Here is a 22232-nt window from a genome sequence, read left to right as displayed (position 1 = left end):
AGAAGTTCATCTTGGAAAGGCAAAGTTGGTTTGGTAAGACTCACAAAAAAACAAGAAATCTCACTTCACAATCTATAAACCACTCCTTTTTATTTCTTCATGCTTTTGGAAGGCAACTTGCAGTTATCTGAGATGGGTATAATGCTTGTTTTATGCTATCCATAACATTAAATAATGTCCTTAATAGTGAAGCTTGTGTTGAAAGGAGATAGGGTTTTGAGGTTGATGGCTGTGTGGATCCACGTGCTCATGCGTTGATAGGGGTGGAGAAACGCCTTAACACAAGCCCTTTGAGTCTTGATGCATGTGAAGTCACCATATATACACCTCTTTCTCTCTCTCTCTCTCACGTGTGAGTGTTGGCTAATTGCACTCATTAGTCGCACTAGATATGAGCAATAACAGTCATACATATTAAAAGCTAGCTAGGATGGACAAAAGAAAGGAAAATAGTTTAAAATGCTTTTCATTTTCAATCGCTTTCCTTATCTTGCTTCTCTTCCATCTAAGATCAACCATGGAATCTTAAAAATATAGGATGATTAGAAAGAAAGAAAAAACAAAAAACAAAAAACAAAAAAAAAAACACAACCTACAAGATTTTAATTGACGCAATTAGGCCTAGTTTTTGCAAGAAAAATGATAAAAGATCATTCTTCGACTCATTTTTTAGCTATTTTTGTATAGTAGACGGGTGAATCTATAATTAAATTTGTAAAATAAATAGTTAAAAAAATGAAATGTGTCTCTTTTTTTGCTGTGCATATTAATTAATAAAAAAAATACAATTAACATAAAGTGGATATATAGCTCTCACACCACACGATTTAATTGTACTATATGCTTTCATTTTTCAAGATTTCTCCCTTTTGACTAGTCTCCACTCCAGAAACCAATTTCAAAGATGAAGGACAATCAATAATTATTAATGTACAAAGGTCATAGTGGTGAACTATTGAAGCCTCAGCCACATTCAAGTAAACAGGTTAACAACGATGAGTCTTTGCAATCTGACGAGAAAAATGATTATCCTTTCCATTTAAATTTCTTTCCATGGAGAACATACTAGAAAAAAGAAAAAGAGTAAAAAAGAGTGTAAATTTATCTTTTTCTTTCTTAATTACCTTCTTCTTTTTTTAATTCTCTGAGTTTTATGTGACCCTTCTAAAAGTACTGGACTGGATGAATGTCTTGTTTATTCTTATGTGGGCATTAATGAGAATTAGCTTTTGTTTGTACATTTGGAGGCACGAGTGTGCGAGCATCATTTCCAAGTTGTATGGGATGGTGCACTCTTCATTATTAATTTTGTATGCATAAAAAGGAAGCTTTATGCATGTTAGGTATCTAATTAATGATGCTCCCAACTGAAGATTCAAGCAGGAGACAAGAAGGCATAAAAAATATTGGGAGAATTTTAGAAATTGACAAAAAAATAAAAAATAAAAAATAATGTGACTCATGTGAGTTGTACACCTTTTATACTCCGTGGTTTTTGTATTCTTTTCTATTATATACTTTAGCATGTGCTGTAAATTATCTAAAAGGATCACAAAAAAAAAAAAAAAAAAGATAAATTTAATTTAATAAAGAAGCTTCTGCTTATTAAACATTCTTTGATATCCAATTTAATTTCCATTGATGTGATCTTGGACCAGAAGATCTATTGATGAGTAGATGTAGGGTTGTGGCTTCCATGCATGTCCAACTAATTGATGCTTGAATATGCCGTATGTCAGTACCTAGCTAGCTATGACCCATGTCCTTTAATCATCCATGTCTAGCATATATATATATATATATATATGAAAAATGTTATATAGAGTTGAAGCATGATGAATATAATCTTTGATGGTCCATCCATGATCCATCCATCCCCACACCCTCTTCATTGCTACACAAGGTGAAGAAAACTTTTGAGAGAAACAAATAAATCACATGGTTTATATATAGGATAGGGTGGAGAAATTCAAAGTTGAAGACCAAAAATAAGATATTTAGTGGGCGGGTGGGGCATCAAAGTTGGTGATGAGAAAATAATAATGAATTATGGGACGCAACGCTAGGGTGATGAGGGTGGGAAAGAAGAAACAACCGGCAATCAAATCCATGTTTCTCAAGTACCAAACAATGAGCCATTTTCCGCCATTGAGATCGCCAGAGTTCCAGTTGGGAAACAACTCATTGGAGCACTAGCAACCGGCCCCCACAGCTGCTCATGTCCTCTATGCATGCATGGCGCAATGCTTGTATGCTCCCCTATCCTATCAAAATATGTGTCACACCAGCAAACCATGTGCCTGCACCTGCCCATACCATCTTTCTTTCTTTCTTTAATCCCACCCTAGAACTTTCAACTATATTCATTTTTGCCTTGTTGGTGACAGGGGATCATCGACTTGAAAGCTCTGCTTTTTTTTGCTTTTTTCTTAAAGTTGAAGTCTAAGTAGAGCTGTGCATATTGATGAATATTAATGGAATCTTCAATGGTGTGAATGGGAAATCTTGAAGTTTACTCTACATTCTTGAATAGTTGTGTCTGTGTGTGATTGATATGATGGATCATATATATATATATATATATATATGGATGCTATTGGCAGGAAAAGATCTAGAAGATGCTTAAAGTAAAACCTTTTTGTCAATAATTAATCGTGTTTCATGGAGTACAACCAATTTGTAGGATGCATATATAGGAAGGTACACTGGCTTTTATTATATAGAATTAATGGTTGCAAGTGTACAACCAATTTGAATCCATGACAGCTAGAGCTTGATCTACAGTTTACTGCAAGTGTAGCTTTAGTCACTTAAATGTATATCTCCTAATTCGTAAGCAAAAATAATAATAAAAGAGACCTACTACGTATGTATAAATCTTGTACATCAGCATTTATGTATGAAAAGGGATAATATAAAGTTGAGTTGGAATGTAATTCTAACTCATTAAGATTAGATTATTTAAATTAGTATTAGTTTATTTGAACTTAGGATTAGGATTAATTATGAGTTCTTATCAATTTAGGTGTTATCTTATTAGATTATTGTATTTCTATTTAAAGGCCATTTGGTTGTTAATGGGAATCGGACAATTAGTCAAATTGTGGTCTTCTCCTATCCTGAGTGGAGTATTGTCGTGTTCTTCTACTCTAAATGAATAATTATGTTCTCTCATATCAATGTACATCAACATATGTACAAGAGATGTATATAAAAAAAAAAAAAAAAATTCTCATAATAAAAAATTAACTCTGAACAAACCACAAAATTTAATTGCACACAGTGCTTTTTCCTTCCCATATTCTTTTGAGTTGAACTTATCACAACCTGGGGAGAATAAATACTTCTCACAATCAGGGTGAAAAAATATTAACCAAGAAGCAACTCTTGGTAAAGAGCAACACTGCATCTATAAAATGATGCAGTGGTCCATAGTTAGGTTACCTTTTGCCCTCTCCAGAATTCTCCAACGTAATAAGCATCCAAATGGGAAATTATTGTCTCCAATTTCGTTCAAGATCCATTAGTGGTATCAGAGCCTCGTCTTAAAGCCTGTTTGGGATTGCGTTTCAGAAATAGAGCTTTTAAGTCAAAAAGCGCTTATTAGCAAAAGCTTCATTTTTAAGTTTTTGTCAAAAGTGGCAATTTTTAGACTTTTTAAACCTTTAAAAGCGCTTTTAATCTTTTTATCAAACGAGTGCCTTTTTTGTTTCAAACGGACCTTTTGAATGTTAAACAGACTTTTAAACCCCTCAAAATCCCAAATAAGCCCTTAATGTCTCAAGAGGGAGAATCCTATCACATGTTGTCCAAAATAGACAAGACAATCCATAGATAAGTTCTTGCATTTTATAATTTCCAACAAGATTTTGAAAACTCAAGCAAGAGACCTTTGCAAGAGTAATGCTAGGGACCATTTTTTATTCTCCTAAAGCTGATGTAGCTTTTAAAATCACCATTAAATTTTAGATGAATCATGCTTGAATTTTGATCTAATGGTGATCTTGAAAGCCACATCAGCTTTACGAGGATAAAAGATGATCTCTAACATTACTCCATTTGCAAATAACTCTTGGAGGATTGCAATACATTGGTAATGTCTCCAACGTGCATAAATTGTACAACGTTCAGGATGAATATTGGAGAAAAATCTCATAAAATCCTCCATTGCAGAAGACAAGGGAGGTTTTGCATAAAGTTTTTTCTATGAAAAAACCAAAAACAAATCCTCCACTGGGCATTGAGGATGTTAACCCCAATCTAAAATTTTCTTAAGAAGTCATTAGAAGAGATGAATGTTAAAGTATTGACTAAATAATTAAATTTATGTCTTCCTATCAGCTAAAGCTTTTGGGACAAGTGGTGACTTAACATGGTATTAGAGCCAAAAGTCTTGAGTTTGAATCCTAACTCCACAGTTTACTTCCCTCACTTCAATTAAATATTTCGCCTGGTGGGTCTCACATATTAAAAATGAGTTTAAGCCTACACGTAAGAGGAAGTGTTAAAATATTTATTAAATGATTAAAATTCAATTCTTCCTATCACCGTAAGCTTTTGGAACTAGTTATAATTTTAACAATAGGAAAAAAAATATATAAATTTAATCATTTAATTAATACTTGAACATAGGAAAGTTCACAAAATTTGTAGTCTTGTGTTTTGAATGCGTTTGTAAGTCGAAAGGTTGAAGAAGACACAATGGTTGGTCAAACCGATGGAATTGGACAATGTTGTTTCGAGCCTGAGGTTCCTATCTCTTAATGCGCAAGACAATGTTGTTTTTGTCCAAGCCCCAAACGACATCACTCCACATAGGTTATTAGAGCCGACCAAAAACACACACATGTTGCCGTTTTGGGCCCATCCCTTAACCCCAAAACAAATATTTTGCATTATATTGATTTTTGAATCTTATAGAAAGAGATACTGTTTCATTATACCAAATTTTGTGGAGAGGGAGATTAATTCTCTTTGTCGCTTTAGGGGTCTAAATTCATTGAGAATTACAATGACCATTGGTGAAAGTCCAAGAGATCTATGGCCTCTAGATTTTTATCACTACACTTATTTGAGAAATGTTCGAATGGTAGATAATGAAAAAAATAGGAAAGTCGCTTCATCGTCGTTCAAATGATCCATGTTAGTAAAGCCCATCCTAACAATCTGAGGACTATTCGAACAATGACAATTTGCAAGTGAGTCAAATGAGGCAAAGTAGCACATAAATGAGAGAGCTTATTTAAGGCCATAGGATAAACCTTACATGTAGGAGTGTAAACGAGCCGAGCTTGAGCGAGCTTCCCTTGTTCAAGCTTGGCTCGTTTAAATTTTACTCGAGCTCGAGCTCAAGTGCGAGCCAAAAAAATCGAGCTCGAGCTAATAATAAGTCGAGCCGAGCCAGCTCGCGAGCTGGCTCTTATATTTAATGTTTTTGTTTTAAAATTTTTTTTTAACTTCAAGTACTCTTAAACGGCTTAAGAAGTTAGTTTGCATATGAGTATTTGCTTAGTCTGGCTAATCGAGTATGGAGCCTGAGTCAATACAGTAAAGGCATTTGGTTTCAAAGAAAAAGGATATGCATCCTTTTATAGATAAGCAAACTTGGAGATTGATGTTTTCTTAACAATGTGGGACAAGTTAACAGGTTGCATTCAGACTACATTGGGACAACACCCCCTACGAAAAAATATTTTTTTAACTTCTCTCTCTCAATCCCCCTCACCAGTCACAACGGATCTTTCACCTGAACTCTCATTTCCCACTCTCTCACTCTCACTCACCAGACATGTAGTGATAGTGTTTGGGTGTATTTGATTCATCAATAGTTTATGCCTTTCGCAATCTCCCTCAATAGTTTATGCCTTTCGCAATCTCCCTCAATAGTTTCTACTTGATTCTTCTTCCTTTCGTTTGGATCTGCTCTAATTGAATCGAGGTTTTTTTAATGATTGCTCTCTCTCTCTTTCATCACGAAGGGTCTAGAATTTTTCATTCTCTAACGCTTAAATATAAATGCAATTTTAAGGTTTTAATAATTATGATATTTATAATTAATTATCTATTACTTAGTGTATATATATATATATATATATACACACACACTCGAGCTTATACGAGCTGTTCACGAGCTTAGCCGAGTCGAGCCGAACTTGCTTCGTTTAATATTCGAGCCAGGATTTGTGTTCATGAAGTGCTTCATTTAATATTCGAGTCGAGCACGAGCCGAGCTTATGCGAGCCGAGCCCGAGCTTGCTCGCGAGACGCTTCACTCACTTAACAGCCCTACTTACATGCCTTATTTTTGTTCCTCATCATCCTAAACACCACACAGAGAGAGAGAGAGAGAGAGAGAGAGAGAGAGTTTTGGAGTCTTTATGCAAGAAAGGTAAACTCTTTGCCCTAGCCTTGTAGTATTTTGTTGTGCAATATACTACCTAAATTAATAGATAATATTTAGTACGTTTTAACTCGCAAGTGCAAAAGATCAAAACAATAGTATAGCAAGCAAATACGATATCATTCCCACGATGATTGGTAAATTATGTTTAGAAGTAATTTCCTATTTAATTAAAAGATAAAATTCAATTGTCACGATTGAATTCAATAAAATGAAAGATAAACAAGAACAAAAAAGGGTTAGGATTTTGATATCCACTGTTGTGCAAATTTATTTCACTCCCAAGTGCACGAATCAATTATAGTTTAATGGATTGCAAGTGCGAGGTCGAACCCACTGAGAATTGTATTTTTGAAAGAGCAATTTAAATCTAAACTAATTAAATCCTAACCTAGTTCCAAAAGGGTTTTGAATTTTGGTTTTAAAAATTAAAAGATAAACATAAACTAAATAAAACAAAAGATAAAGACTAAGGTTTAGGAATCCACACTCACTGAATCATAACAACATACTCCATATCCATCAATATTTATCCGAACTTCTCACAATTTAAATCTTATGTATGTTTTACTATGCTTCAAAGAATTAATCAAAATCATTCCATGTATCCATTCATTGCCCAAATCACAAAAGGAATCCAAATTCAATTGAAACACCAGATGTATCCGTAGAACAAATCACAAGGGATATCCAATTTTTATGAGTTAAAAACCAAGCAATCAATCATATGAAATTATCTTAAATCATCACATGTATCCTTGAATCACAAGAGATATCCAAGAATCACTCCACACATTAATTAAAAGTAAAACAATTGAAATATAAAACTCAATAAAATCGGATAAATAAAGACTTACATAAAAGTGATGTCGTTCTTCATCGGTGAGGCTTCATCCCCAACCTTAGTTGGGAATTTAGCTCCACATAAAAATAAAATCTAAACCTAAACCTAAACCTAAAGAAAAACTAAACAAAAGAATTTTGCTCTATGGGATTGTGTCCTTTAATTGCGGGGCGATTTTGGCATAGAAACCGTCCGAATTAGGAAAATTATATTTCATAATAAATTGTATTATTTTGCATTAGCTTTCCAATTCCATTTGAATCACTTCAATCCGATATTTGAGAAGAAAGTTACGGTCAAAATACTGAGACGTATGCAGAATCTGAATTTGAATCCGATCCGAAATCTTATCCAATCTGATCTTTTATCCAATTTAATCTGATTTAACCTATTTCTTGGATTTGGTTAGACTTAACCACATCATCTAGGTCTTCTCAAAGTATTCTTTCTTCCAAACTTTGCATTTTTCCCTTTAAAGCTATAGTTTTTCTTCAATGACCTACAAAATACTAAAAACACAAAACTAACACAAAATATTAAATAACGACACAGCTAAAGGATTAACTAATGTAAATAAAGGGGTCCAAATATGCAATATTTAGCACTTATCAAACACCCCCAAACTTACATTTTGCTAGTCCCTTAGCAAAACAAAACGACAAATAAAATGAAAGCAAGAAACATAAATCCTCTTTCGTGGGAGAGACGATTGCATTTAGCATATGCAACAAGTCTTTTAAACCCCTAGGCATCCCTAGTGGACGAGTGAAGTCTCGTGAGGGCTTAACAGGAATGATACCCACAAACATTGTGCACTATGTTGTTAACAAGAAAGAAGTTTCACATAAACCATGGTTCTTATTCATGAGCAAACTTAAAAAGACAAACACCATCATAACAGTCAAAAGGAAATCCAAAATCAAATTACTCATAAATGGACAATTGAGACCTCATATGTTCTGAAATGTGTAAAGTGTAATTAGCATATAATCATGAAGCTTTCAGTTTAAACTCAAGATAAGTTCCATAAAATTTGAAAGAATCCCTAACAAATGAAACAACCAAGGCAAGATATGCATTTTTTTTTCTTTATAGGCTTTGCAATGTCTAACTCCCTTAAGCTTTCTAATTGACTAATGTAACAAGTGTTAGGCCAATGACTCCCAAGCCAGGTAGCTTTAGGGCACTAGATGTAGAACATCCCTAAGAGCTTATTAACTTAAGTCAAAAAGGCTACGAAGCCAGACTAGCCATATCATAAATCAACACTGAACTTCACACCTTTTGACGCGAACACTCAATGCTTAATGAGGCAAGAGGTCTGGTTACTCAGTGAAAAACTCAACATGATCTTTCTTTTCTTTTTCCTTCTCTTTTTTATTTATTTTTTATTTTTTATTTTTTTTATATCTTGCAAGCCAATGGTTATTTATCAATAGATCATCTAACAAATCTCAAAGAGAACAAGCTTAAGCTCAAACATCATACTTCACAGAAAACATGCTAATGTGCTCATAAAATTTTATCTCAAAAGAAGTGAAATCTCTTTTACCCAAAAATAAGTCAAAGGACTCAGACTCCTAATGACATAATGACGATGTTCAACCCTTTAAGCAAGCTAATGAAATAAAAACCACAGTCACAGTTTAACTCAAACTTGACAAAAACATAGCATAATTAATTTTTTTTTCTTTTTTCAAAAATTTTTTAACACAAATAAACAAATAAGAACAAAAATAAATAGACAGTGTTTTTCCATACCCCCAAACTTGAATTACACATTGCCCTTAATGTGTAGTATAGAAATACATTACCGGAAGTAAAGAAATCTGAGTGTGAACAAGGTCAGGGCATCCCCGAACTTAAACACCAAAACAACTGTCAACAAAAACTAACAGCAATATTTTTTTTTCACAGAAACAAAACATCAAAAGATTAATTGCTGTTAGAAACAAAAACAAATAAAAAGAAATGCAATATAATGAAAAAGAAAAGAAAGAATTTGTGGAGTGAAGTGCAGAAAATAAACTGGAGGAGAAAACTTTACAGTGCTTTCCCCGATCATGCGGATGTCCAACCAATCTCTTCCAACCCTTCTTCTTCAAAACTTCATACCCCTCTGGAAGGAGATTTCGCCATCTTTTGTAGAATCTCTTACTTCGAAGGATCTTCTTAGGAAAGTGGTTCCTAGATTTGTGTGCTTGTGTGCACAAGTCTTTGAGTATCTTGACATAAGATGGCTCTTTGAGACATTCAGGCGATGAAGCTTTGGGCTCTTGATATGTCTCAAGATGGACAGTGATGCAGGTAGGAGCTTCAGTACTCACTTCCATGTCACTGAGCAGATTAGGATCCGTTGGTGGCTCACTGTTCTCATGGTGCTCAACTTGCTCAGGGTGTTCAATTTGCTCCTCTTTCTTTTCCTCCTCATTGTTATCCACAATTTTCCCACTCTCTAGTGTGATGGTGACTTGGGCATACTCATGATAAAAATTTTCAGAATCATCCTCATCATTCATGTAGTACCTTTCAGCCATCAGCTGACTTTGAAGCTCTTCTTCCTTTATTCTGTTAACGTCAGTAATAGATGACTGATTTGTCCTTCTATCTTGGACATGGCCTGCTTAAGTTCTTGTATGTCTCTGCCATTAGCCATTTTGGAATTCCTCAGCTCCTGTACATCTTAATTGGTAAAACATTTTAGCTCTTGTATACCTTGGGAGTTAGAATTCTTGAGCTCTTGTATAGCTTGTGAATTGGAATTAGCTCTGGAGTTGGACTGATCGACTTTTTCTATTAATGTTTTCATCATATTTTCCAGTGATGATTGTGGTGGAGGCTGTGGCACTTGAGTAATGGATTGATAAACAGGAGGTTGAGCTTGATGATCGAACTGCAGATATTCTGAATGGTGCAATTCATCAAATTGGTGAGCATAATTTCCTGTAGCCTGAGCTGATCTTGAGAAATTGTATTGGTTGCTCCAGTCCGGGTTATAACAATTGAAATTTGAATCAAACCCCGGGCTGGAGAAACTGGTGTTCATTTGTTCATATGAAAAGTTAGATCTAGCTGCTCTGATTTGGTCTAATTTGTCCCATAAGTCATCGAGCACAGCTCGCAGATCTGGACAGTTGTTTTCCTCATGATAAAGATTGAAACAATATGAACATGATTTATGTGGGTAAAAATTTTGAGGGTAGTTGGTAGGAGCTGGTGTCCTATAACTAGGAGAGACATTAAAATCATTAAAATGAAAATTCATGCTTCCCCCTCACTTATTAGCATGCAAATATCCCACATAAAACATTAACCATTTTTATTTTTATTTTAAATAAAATAAAATTAAAAAAAAAAAAAGAGTAACTAACAAAAAATAAAATAAAACTAAAATTTAAAAACTCACAAAAAGGACCAAAAATTTTTTTTTGGCAAAGATCTACGGAACTGCTGTCTTTGCTGTGCGTGCGCTCGATTGCACTAATTTGCGGAAGGTGTTGCGGCAGAACTGTAAAATAAGCCAAACAAAACAAAAAAACAACAAGAAAAATCTTTTTTTTTTTTTTATTAGTAACACGAATAAAACAAAACAAATTGCAGATAAATAAAATCCTTATTATAACTAGTAGAAGAATAAAACTAATTTAGAAATAAATTGGTTTCAAAAATTGAACAATTGTAGTTTAATGGATTGAAAGTGCGAGGTCGAACCCATAGAGAATTATATTTTTGAAAAAGCAATTTAAATCTAAACTAATTAAATCCTAATCTAGTTCCAAAAGGGTTTTGAATTTTGGTTTTAAAAATTAAAAGATAAACATAAACTAAATAAAACAAAAGGTAAAGACTAAGGTTTAAGAATCCACACTCACCGAATCATAACAACATACTCCATATCCATCAATATTTATCCGAAGTTCTCACAATTTAAATCTTATGTATATTTTACTATGCTTCAAAGAATTAATTAAAATCATCCCATGTATCCATTCATTGCCCAAATTACAAAAGGAATCCAAATTCAATTGAAACACCAGATGTATCCGTAGAACAAATCACAAGGGATATCCAATTTGTATGAGTTAAAAACCAAGCAATCAATCATATGAAATTATCTTAAATCATCACATGTATCCTTGAATCACAAGAGATATCCAAGAATCACTCCACACATTGATTAGAAGTAAAACAATTGAAATATAAAACTCAATAAAATCGGATAAATAAAGACTTACATAAAAGTGATGTCGTTCTTCATCGGTGAGGCTTCATCCCCAACCTTAGTTGGGAATTTAGTTCCACATAAAAATAAAATCTAAACCTAAACCTAAACCTAAAGAAAAACTAAACAAAATAATTTTGCTCTCTGGGATTGTATCCTTTAATTGCGGGGCGATTTTGGGATAGAAACCGTCCGAATTAGGAAAATCATATTTCATAATAAATTGTATTATTTTGCGTTAGCTTTCCAATGCCATTTGAATCACTTCAATCCGATATTTGAGAAGAAAGTTACGGTGAAAATACTGAGACGTATACAGAATCTAAATTTGAATCCGATCTGAAATCTTATCCAATCTGATCTTTTATCCAATTTAATCTGATTTAACCTATTTCTTGGATTTGGTTAGACTTAACCACATCATCTAGGTCTTCTCAAAGTATTCTTTCTTCCAAACTTTGCATTTTTCCCTTCAAAGCTATAGTTTTTCTTCAATGACCTATAAAATACTAAAAACACAAAACTAACACAAAATATTAAATAACAACACAGCTAAAGGATTAACTAATGTAAATAAAGGGGTCCAAATATGCAATATTTGGCACTTATCATCCACCACTAATTATATTCAATTAATATAACAATATGCCAATGCTTTAATGATGTTATGCATATCTAATGTTTGCCAACTTAAGGGCATAGGTGTATACTTCTGAAGCTATAGATTTCCCTAAGCAACAAGTTAGGCATGGGTGTATACTCTAACTCTTTTCTTTCCTAAAGAATTTAGCATGGTATATACTAAGTTGTTCTTTAGAAAAGCATATGTTCTATGAAAATTGACAAACACACGAGGCCTAGGGCATGAGTGTATACTCCCGGTTTCCCATGTCGATTAACCCAAGAATCGCGATGTGAATTCTTTTGTTACTTAAGTTAAACCCAGGACTCGGTCATCCAAATTGATCTAACTAACTAGTCCATACCACATGCACATGTTGATCAGGCACACACATATGAGGAATTCATGCAAGCAGGTATTAATCAAGTTAAATAGCACAACAAGATCATTACAAAGGCGCCAATATTGAAATATTAACAAAACATAACTAAGGCTTCAATTTAGCCCGAAATAAAATATAAACTACATAATAAAAATAAAAGGGTGGAAGAGAAGAAAAACCCAAACTCCTCTTGATTCAGCCTTCAGTTCCTTTCCAGAGCTTGTGCCTCTTTCTCCACACCTATTCTTAGAGGCTAAGAGGTCTATTTATAGGATTTATAAGTCCTTGTTACACAAGTAAACCTAGGAATTTCGTAGGGTTTTAATCCTATTACAATCGGAAGTTGGAAAACCCTATTATGGAAGGAAAGGGAGTCTGTCCGCAGCTTCTAGAATTCTCCAGTGCACAGGTGCGATTGATCGCAACCCGTGTGCGATCGATCACAGTCTCCTGCGATCAATCACACTACCAGAAACTCCAATTTTTCCAAAATTCTCTCTTTGAGCTCAAATCTTCCAGATTTACTTCATTTTCTTTCAAAAGCCTACAAAAGCAAAGAAAAGCAAAGAAAATACAAAAAGGAAGTAAAATGACCTGATTAACCAAAACCAAAGGATTAAAACATGCAAGTTAAAGGCTGAAAATATGAATATTTTAGCACTTATCATATTTCAGTTTTGCTCACATAATTAAGTTATTTTCGTAAGTGTGTGTGTGAGAGTTGGGATATTTGGTGGTAAAGTTAAGGTTTTCTTATAAAAGGTTCTAACTTTAGGGTTATAAACTTATATTTTGAAGAGGATGTGTCCTAGAACGTTTTCAACCTTGCAAATGAATTCTATTTGTAGCTTAGTAAGGATGTTTGGTGATACTTGTTTAGCGCATTTTTGGTGCTACTTGTTTAGTGTTTGGAAACAAAATGAAAGAATGATCCACTTACTATCAACGTGAGGATGCCAATGTTGTTTATAAAATGTGAAGGGACTGGAATCCAACCACTTACACAAACGCACAAGACTGCAACAATTTAAACTAGAGTTATATAGCAATTAAAAATATCAAACCACACACAATCATCACAATGATTTTGCTTAACAATGTGGAAACACTTTGAACATCTCAAAGATAAAACTACTACGGCGCTGCCAAACCCAAAAAAAAAAAAAAAAAAAAAAACTCACTATAGAAAAATCAATGTACATGCATAGTAAACTTACAACCCTTGTAAAATTACTAATACAATCTGCACGCAAGCAAACTCCTAGCTTGTCTCCTTGTGTCCCTAATAGACTCCAACTCTTTATTGGCGAAACTTCTACATGTGAACTCCATATCGACCCACAATAGACTTCAATCGATTGAAGGTATGTATGGTGGTGTGGTTTGAATAAAAAAACTCCAAGATAGGGAAAGCATTGAAGGCTCTAACTAAACTCTCTTAGCTCATCAGAAGATTAAAGCAAAGATCCCTCTTAAAAGGCTCTAGAACACCCTTTTGATTGGCTTGCTTAACTTTGAAAGTGGGCATCCTTAACTAAGGAACAAAAATACCTCCTCCATCAGTTCCTAAAGTTGCCCAAGAAATAGGTCAACTCTCCAATCATGCTCATATCGAAAGCTTTCTTCATTTTCGAGGCAAAATTATAAGCATGCAAGTCAACGGTAGCACCAAAAAGTATGTCATCCACTTATATCCAAGTAATCAACATATTCTTGCTGCTTTTACAGATGAACAAAGTACAATCAACTTTGCCTCTAAAAAAGCCATGGTCTAGGAGATAAGCAATGAGTTTCTCATACCATAATCTTCATGCTTGCTTCAATCCATACAAGGCTTTCTTCAACTTGTAAACATGATCCAAATGAAAATGATCCTTGAAGCCTTTATGTTGCTCGACATGGACTTCTTCTTGAAGGAGACTATTTAAGAAAGTGCTCTTTACATCCATCTTATATAGCTTGAATTCCAAATTGCAAGAAATACCTAGTAAAATCCAAATTGACTCAAGTCTAGCAACTAGTGCAAAAGTCTCATTAAAATCAATGCCTTCAACTTGGGTGTAACCTTGAGCTACTAATCTGCCTTTGTTTCTCACAATTGTACTACTATTGTCAAACTTATTCCAAAGTATCCATTTGGTACCAATGACATTGTGCTTAGTAGGTCTAGGAACTAAAGTTGAAACATCATTACGAGTGAACTAATGTAGTTCCTCATACATTTCATCCACCAAACTCTCATCATTCGAAGCCTCCTTAACCTTTTTAGATTCAATGTGAGATAACTAGCACATGTGAGACACTTGGTTGACTACTTTATTCTTCAACCTTTTTCCTTCATCCAAATCACCTAAGATGTTTTATTTTAGATGATTCAAACTTATTTGGGATGGAGGTTCTTTAGACAACATTTTATGCTTAGAAGTTGATGGTTCTTCACTTTCAGAATTTGAACCCGATTTTTCGATGCTATCTTTAACAACCTTCTCCCCTGCCCTCGGCCCTCACTGTGTGCCTCTATGGTATCATCATCAACCACCATATTGATGGACTTCATCATAATTTCATTTTTCTCATTGTAGACCCTATAAGCTCGACTTGACAAGGAATACCCAATAAATATCCCTTCATCACTTTTATTGATGAACTTAGTAAGATTTTCCTTATCTCGTAGAATGTAGTACTTGCTTCCAAAAATTGGAAGTACTTGATAGTTGCTTCATCTCCTTCCATATTTCATATGGGTTTTTTTTTTCGGTTCCAAGTCTTAGGTAGACCCTATTGATTGATGATATGGCAGGTTGTGTTAACGGCTTTTCCCCTAGAAGTGAGTGGCCAAATTCTTGAAGTGAATTATTGCACATTTCATTTCTTGGAACACTCTATCCTTCCTCTCAACACATTTTGTTGTGGAGTGATGGGGGCTCAGAAGTCCCACTTGATCCCATGCTTTTCATAGTAGTCTTCAAAGGCAACATTTTCAAACTTTCATCTGTTTTCTAATCTGAAAAGGCCCACATAATATCTTCTCAACTTTTCCTACCTTGGCCAGCACAAGATGAGTTCCTTCTTGAAAGCCTTGGTAAGATCCCTAAAGTTCAGGTGCCCCAAGAGTTGATGCCACAATTCAACTTCATCTAACTTGACACTGTTGCAACTTATAGTGGTACCTTTCCCAACTCCATCACAATTGTCACATGTTCTTTGTCGTCCTAAAATCCATTACCCATTATCATTGAAGACATTGCACTCTTTCTTGGAGAATTAAACCACTAGGACATCACCACAATTTGGTTGTTGCAGAACAATTTTGCCTTGAAGACTTTGACATAGAGGACCTCGTGTAGCTTTGGCGGATCCTGAATCTTGATGGTGCCCTTGCCTTTGAGTACTTGTGACTAGCTGCCATCTTCAAAAGTGACATTACCACCCATGCACTCTTTCAGAAGTTTAAAGATAGATTTGTCCTCTTCTGACATGTGTTTAGAGTAGGCATTGTCGAGATACCAATGACAGGTATCAAGCACTTTAAGAGCAGTGTGAGCAACCAAACAAGTGTGGTCATCATTTTCACTCAAATTCCATTAAAATAAATTAGAGACAAGTCATTAAGTCTAGTGCTTATGAGCTTGACCTGCTCAATCAAGGTTGTTCTGATTTTCATAACCAAGTTCGTCTCTCCTATAAGCATTCCATTGAGTCCTAGGTTCTTGGGATCTTAAAAGAAAGTAATTTGGTCTAATGTGACCTGTGATCCCACAATAATGAGAAAAGCTTGTTTTCTAAAGGGAATTATAGATTTGTGTTTCACACAATCATGCATTTTAATCCAAGCAAGTTTTCAACCTTAAAATCCCCAATTTCACAAGCTTAGCAACATGGTCTTTGTTCTTGCTAGCATAAGCATGTGAGGTATAGGCAACAAGTTTACTCCAATTCAACCTAGAAATCCCAACTATACTTTTCAATCTCTCACTTGTGAATTCGTTATAAAGCATCTTGGTTTCACACAAATCCTTTTTCAGAGAATTTATCCTATCAATTAACAAAGCATTCTCATATTTAAGAACATTGCAAACATCACAAGCATTTCTCAAATCAAGTACCAAGCAACTTTTTTAAATGTCAATTCCTTTGAGCTTTTAAAAAAAAAAAAAAATTAAATTGTTCAAATCAACTAATACAGAAAAATCCTCAAAGAGGTCGTAATAGGCAATTTTCAATTCATCCACTTCCTTAGAGTCACTAACAGAAAATTCTAAAGGATTAGAGTCACGAGACTCTTGGATGCTACTAGCAGACATCGTGAAAGCCTCAAAATTTTCAAATTGATACCATTTGTCGCTTGTATCAAGTGCATTTGTGGGTGTCAACTCTATGACAATATAAATAAAAATAAATAAATAAAAAAACACCCGGGACATGAGTCTAAAAGTGAGTGAATCTCGCTCTCATACCCAATTGAAGGGACTGGAATCGGACCTCTTACACAAATGCACAATAATGTAGAAATTCAAACTAGAGTTAGTGAGCAATTAAGAATATCAAACCACACAAACAACATAATGACTTTGTTAAGGAAGTGGAAATCCTTTGAACATATCAAAGGTAAAGCCACTCCGATGCAGCCAAACCTAAAAAATCACTTACTATAGAATAATCAATGTATATGTATAGTAAAACTTACAACCCTAATAAAATTACTAAGACAATCCACATGCAAACAAACTCCTCACTTGTCTCCCTATCTCCTCGATAGACTCCAACTCCTCATTAGACAATCTACTACACCTAAACTCCTTACTGACCCATGGTAGACTTCAAGCGGTTGAAGATTTGTATAGTGGTGTGGTTTGAATCACAAAACTTCAAGAGAGGGAAAGAACTAAATGCTCTTAACTAAACTCTCTTGGCTCATCATAAGACCGAAGAAAATGTTCCTTCTTAAAGGACTCTTAACCACTTTTGATTGGCTTGCTTAACCTTTGAAAATAGGCATCCTTAACTATTTAGCTCAGTACCAATCATCTTCAGCTTAGTGCAAATATCCCTAGAACGTAAAGATGGCCAGAAATGCTTAAGCATGGTCACTATGGTTTCATTACTAGCTTTTACTGACAGCTCACAGCGTCAGCACAAACTAGGTGATAGAGCTCTCTAGACTTCTTATACAGCAAGCAACATCAACATAGACCAGGTGTCGGTCCAAGAGACAGAACTATTTGGAAGTCCCTGGAGTAGGCAGCATTAACACGTCATGGTGACTATCCAAGTGACGGTGCTCTCGAGAGTCCACTCGGACAACTAGCATCAACACATCAAAGTGACGGCCTTGGAATGTCGGGTGCTGCAAGCTGAAACAGAACAGAAACAGAGAAGTAAATGGAAAACTAAAAAAAATATTTTTCCTTTTGATAAAAATAGAATTAAAATTAAAAATTAAAATAACCAACTAAAGGAAAATAATTTTAAACAAAATTTAACACAATCCCCGACAACGGCGTCAAAAACTTGTTGTGCCAAATACCCACCTAAATTAATAGGCAAATACTTGGTACGTTTTACTCGCAAGTGCACAAGATCAAACGATAGTATAGCAGGCAAATACGAAATCATTCTCACGAGGATTGGTAAATTATGTTTAGAAGTAATTTCCTATTTAATTAAACAAATAACATTCAATTGTCACGATTGAATTTAAAATGAAAGATAAACTAAAATTAAAAAGGATTAGGGTTTTGATATCCACTACTAATCAGACTAAGTAAGATAACAATATGTCAATACGCCAATCATACCGGTATATTTAATATTTGCCAACCTAAGGGTATGAGTGTCTACTCCTTAAGCTATTGATCTCCCTAAGCAACGAATTAGGCATAGGTGTCTACTCTAATTATTTTCTTTCTTAAAGGATTTAGCATGGGTGTATACTAAGTTAATCTTTAAGAAAGCATAAATCTGTGAAAATCGACAAACACATGAGGCCTAGGGCATGGGTGTCTACTCTCGGTTCCCCATATTGATTAACCCAAGAACCCAGTGTAGATTTCTTTTGTTACTCTTATTAAACCCAGGACTCGATCATCCAAATTGATTTAATTAACTAGTCCATACCACATGCATATGTTAGCCAGACAAACACATATGAGGAATTCAAGATAATAGGAATTAATCAAGTTAAATACACCAAAATATAATTGTAGCAAAGGCGCCAATATTGAAATTATAAATAGACATGATTAGGGCTTCAATCCAGCCCTAATTAAACTATAAACTACATAACAAAAATAAAAGGTGGAAGAGAAGAAAAACACAAACTCCTCTTGATTTAGCCTTCAGTTCCTTTTCAGAGTTTATGCCTCTTTTCTCCACACTTTTCCTAGAAGCTAAGAGGTCTATTTATAGGATTTTAGAAGTCCTTGACACACTAGTAAACCTAGAAAATTCGTAGGGTTTAGTCATATTACAAGTGTGACTTGGAAAACCCTAATATGGAAGGAAAGGGAGTCTGGCCACCTCTGATGTGTCTCCAGCGCACGGGTGCGCTCGATCGCACGTCTGTGATCGAGACTCTTCTGGTGTGCGCACGATCGCACTTGGCTGCACTCGCTGCTTGTCTTCTCTGGTATTGCACTCAATCGTAGGTTCCTTAACACATATAAGTTTAAGGGTTAAAATATGAATATTTTGGCACTTAACAATGACGGTGCTCTCAGGTTGATCCTTAATGTCTTTATCCACGAATTCCGTTAGCATCGTTGGTAACAGTCCAAATGATAGTCTTTACAATTTAAACAAAACTTTTTACACCAAAGATTTGAGTGTTAAAAAGTTTTTCAACCTAAGTTTTGATCATCAAATAAGGCCAATTTCTAAGACCTAACAAAAATATTTATATCTTTCCAATTCATATTCATTTTATATTTGATGTAGGAAGTCATAGGTATTACTAATGTTATTTGTCAACATTTATAGCAAAACTCTCAAGACATTTTGAATGCTAGGCAATTAGTCTCTACTACAAAATGACTCATCCAAAAATTAAGAGATGAAAATTGCAATTTTTTTTTTTTTTTGAGAAAGTCGTCTCTTTCTCCAAGCAGTTTGAAATTGATATTCCAAATTTGAATGCTCGTTATATTGAATACTGAGGTTGTCACCAATGAGATCACATTACAATGGAGTATCATTATCATTTGACATATATAATGCTACCACAAACTTTTAATTGCAAAAGCATAGTAGGTTTGGTGAGGGAACAATGAAACTTTTGACACTTAGTTTAGCTTTAAATCCAAATTATGCCTATAAATTATTTAGCATTCATGATATACATGTGAAATTTTAAAAGGGGCTTTACGCAACCCACGGTTCTGACCCCAAACATGCAACAAAATAAACTAACTCACAGCAGTTTAGAATATATCAAAATAACTAATGCAATTCTAAAAATTAAGCCAACAAAATAAACAGCTACAACACACAGAGTTTTGTTAACGAAGATGAAAACCTTGCACCAAAGAAAAACTTCTCTAGGTTAGTTAACCTAGGAATATTTCCACTATAGATTAACCAACTACAAAGAATAATAAAACTTACACCCCTTGTAATTCTACTATGACAGTCTGTAGGACGACCCTCTCCTTAAGTGTCTCACCTCCAACAAGTTACCATATTTGCTAGTCTTCTGAGAGTGCAATCCTTACCAATCACCACTGATAGACTTCTGTTGTATTTTGTGTAATCATAGTTGTTGCACCTTTTGCTTAAATCTTCAGTTCAAGAGTTTCATACAAACAACTCTTGACTCACATTCAAGAACTTATATGGACTTGTCTCTCAATGCTCTCAATGAAGCCTTCAAATTTCGTGTGTCTAATAGAAGTACTAAAGATTGAAGCAAAGCAGTCTTTTAAATAGCAACCATGCATTTTGCAATGACAATGTCCACGGGTACTTAAGGTGACCAAACACACCTAGGGTTTTGTAACCTTAACTACCTTCCATGTCCAAACATTTGTCCTTGGTGTATGGACATTAGGTAAACATAATGTTTGCATCCGTTGTGATATCCAAACAGGTCAAGGAACGGTAAAAAAAAAATTAACCTATGGTGTCCGAACATTCATGTCCATGTCTGAACATCTCTTAACCCGAGAGCTCATGTTTGCAACAATGTTTGGACGAGCAACTCGTATTTGGTGTTAAGTGCTAAAATATTCATATTTCAAGCCCTTAACTTACATGTTTTAATCCTTTAGTTTTAATTAATTAGGTCATTTTAGCTCTTTATTGTGTTTTCTTTGATTTTGTAGGTCATTGGAAAAAAAAAAAAATTCAGAAGTTTTGGGCTTGAAAATGAGCTATTTTGGATTTTGGAAGGCTCTGGTAGAGTGATCCATCGTAGGGGAGCTACGATCGAGCGCACTACAGGCGAAGATGGCAACATGCAAGGCATCCACGATCGAGCGCAAGCATGAGGAGGATCAATCGCAGACCTGCGATGAATCGCACACGGGTTGCAATCGAGCGCACCCGTGCGTGATGGCCAAGACAGTCGCCAGCCCTGTTATGGAAAGAGCACATTTAGGGTTTTGTAGCTTAGTGCGAACTAGGGCTCAAACCCTACAATTTTTAGGGGTTCTAGAGCATTCCTAAAGGCCTATAAATAGACCCTTAAGCCTCTAGAATAGGTATGCTTTGTAAGGAGAAGAATTTGAGCTCTTCAAGTTCAAGTTTCGGGTTTATTCTTTTCCTTTCATTTCCTTTATTTTATGAAGATGTTTAACATCAACTTCATGTGTAGCTAATTTATTTAGTAGGGTTAGATTGAAGCCCTAGTTATGTTTAGTTAATATTCAATATTGGCGCATTTGTGATGATCTTGTTGTGATATCTAAATTAATTAATATATATTTTCATGAATTCCTTATATGTGTGTGTCTGATCAACATGTGCATGTGTATGGACTAGTTAATTAAATCAATTTAGATGACTGAGTCATGGGTTTAACATAAGTAACAAAAGTAATCCACACCGGGTTCTTGGATTAATCAACATGGAGAACCGGAAGTATACACCCATACCATAGGTCTCATGTGTTTGTCTATTTCCACAGAATATATGCTTTTCTAAAGAACAACTTAGTATACACCATGCTAAATCCTTTAGGAAAGAAAGAGTAAGAGTATACACGCATGCCTAACTCGTTGCTTAGGAAAATCAATAGCTTAAGGAGTATATACACATGCCCTTAGGTTGACAAACATTAGATATACATAGCATGATCAAAACATTGGCATATTGACATATTAGCTAAATATAATTAGTGGTGAATATCAAAGTCCTACCTTTTTATCATTATCAACTTAAATCCAATCTTTTGTTTTATTTTACTTTGAGAATTGATTTTAGACAAGATTCAGCAATCCTGGTGGGAATGACCCCGTATTTGCACACTATATTACTGTGTTGTCCTCGTGCACTTGTGGGTAAAACATCCAATTATTTGCCTATTAATTTAAGTAGGTAATTGTAAACAACATTTAGACAGCTTATACTAATGTTCAGATGTCTCTTCAAGCCAAGAGTGGGTGTCCGTTGACTTGTTCAGACAACCTAGGGGATAGTGACTCCCTGGGGCTTATCATGTCTAGACAACCTAATTAAGGTTCGGACATCTTCTCTTGTACATGCATTTTTTAGCAATATTTTCTTGAATGTTTTCATCTGCAGGCTTAAGTACAATTCTACGCAATC

The sequence above is a fragment of the Corylus avellana genome, chromosome ca3, assembly GCF_901000735.1.
Source record: "Corylus avellana chromosome ca3, CavTom2PMs-1.0".
Lineage (NCBI taxonomy): Eukaryota > Viridiplantae > Streptophyta > Magnoliopsida > Fagales > Betulaceae > Corylus > Corylus avellana.
This window is presented reverse-complemented; position numbering follows the sequence as displayed.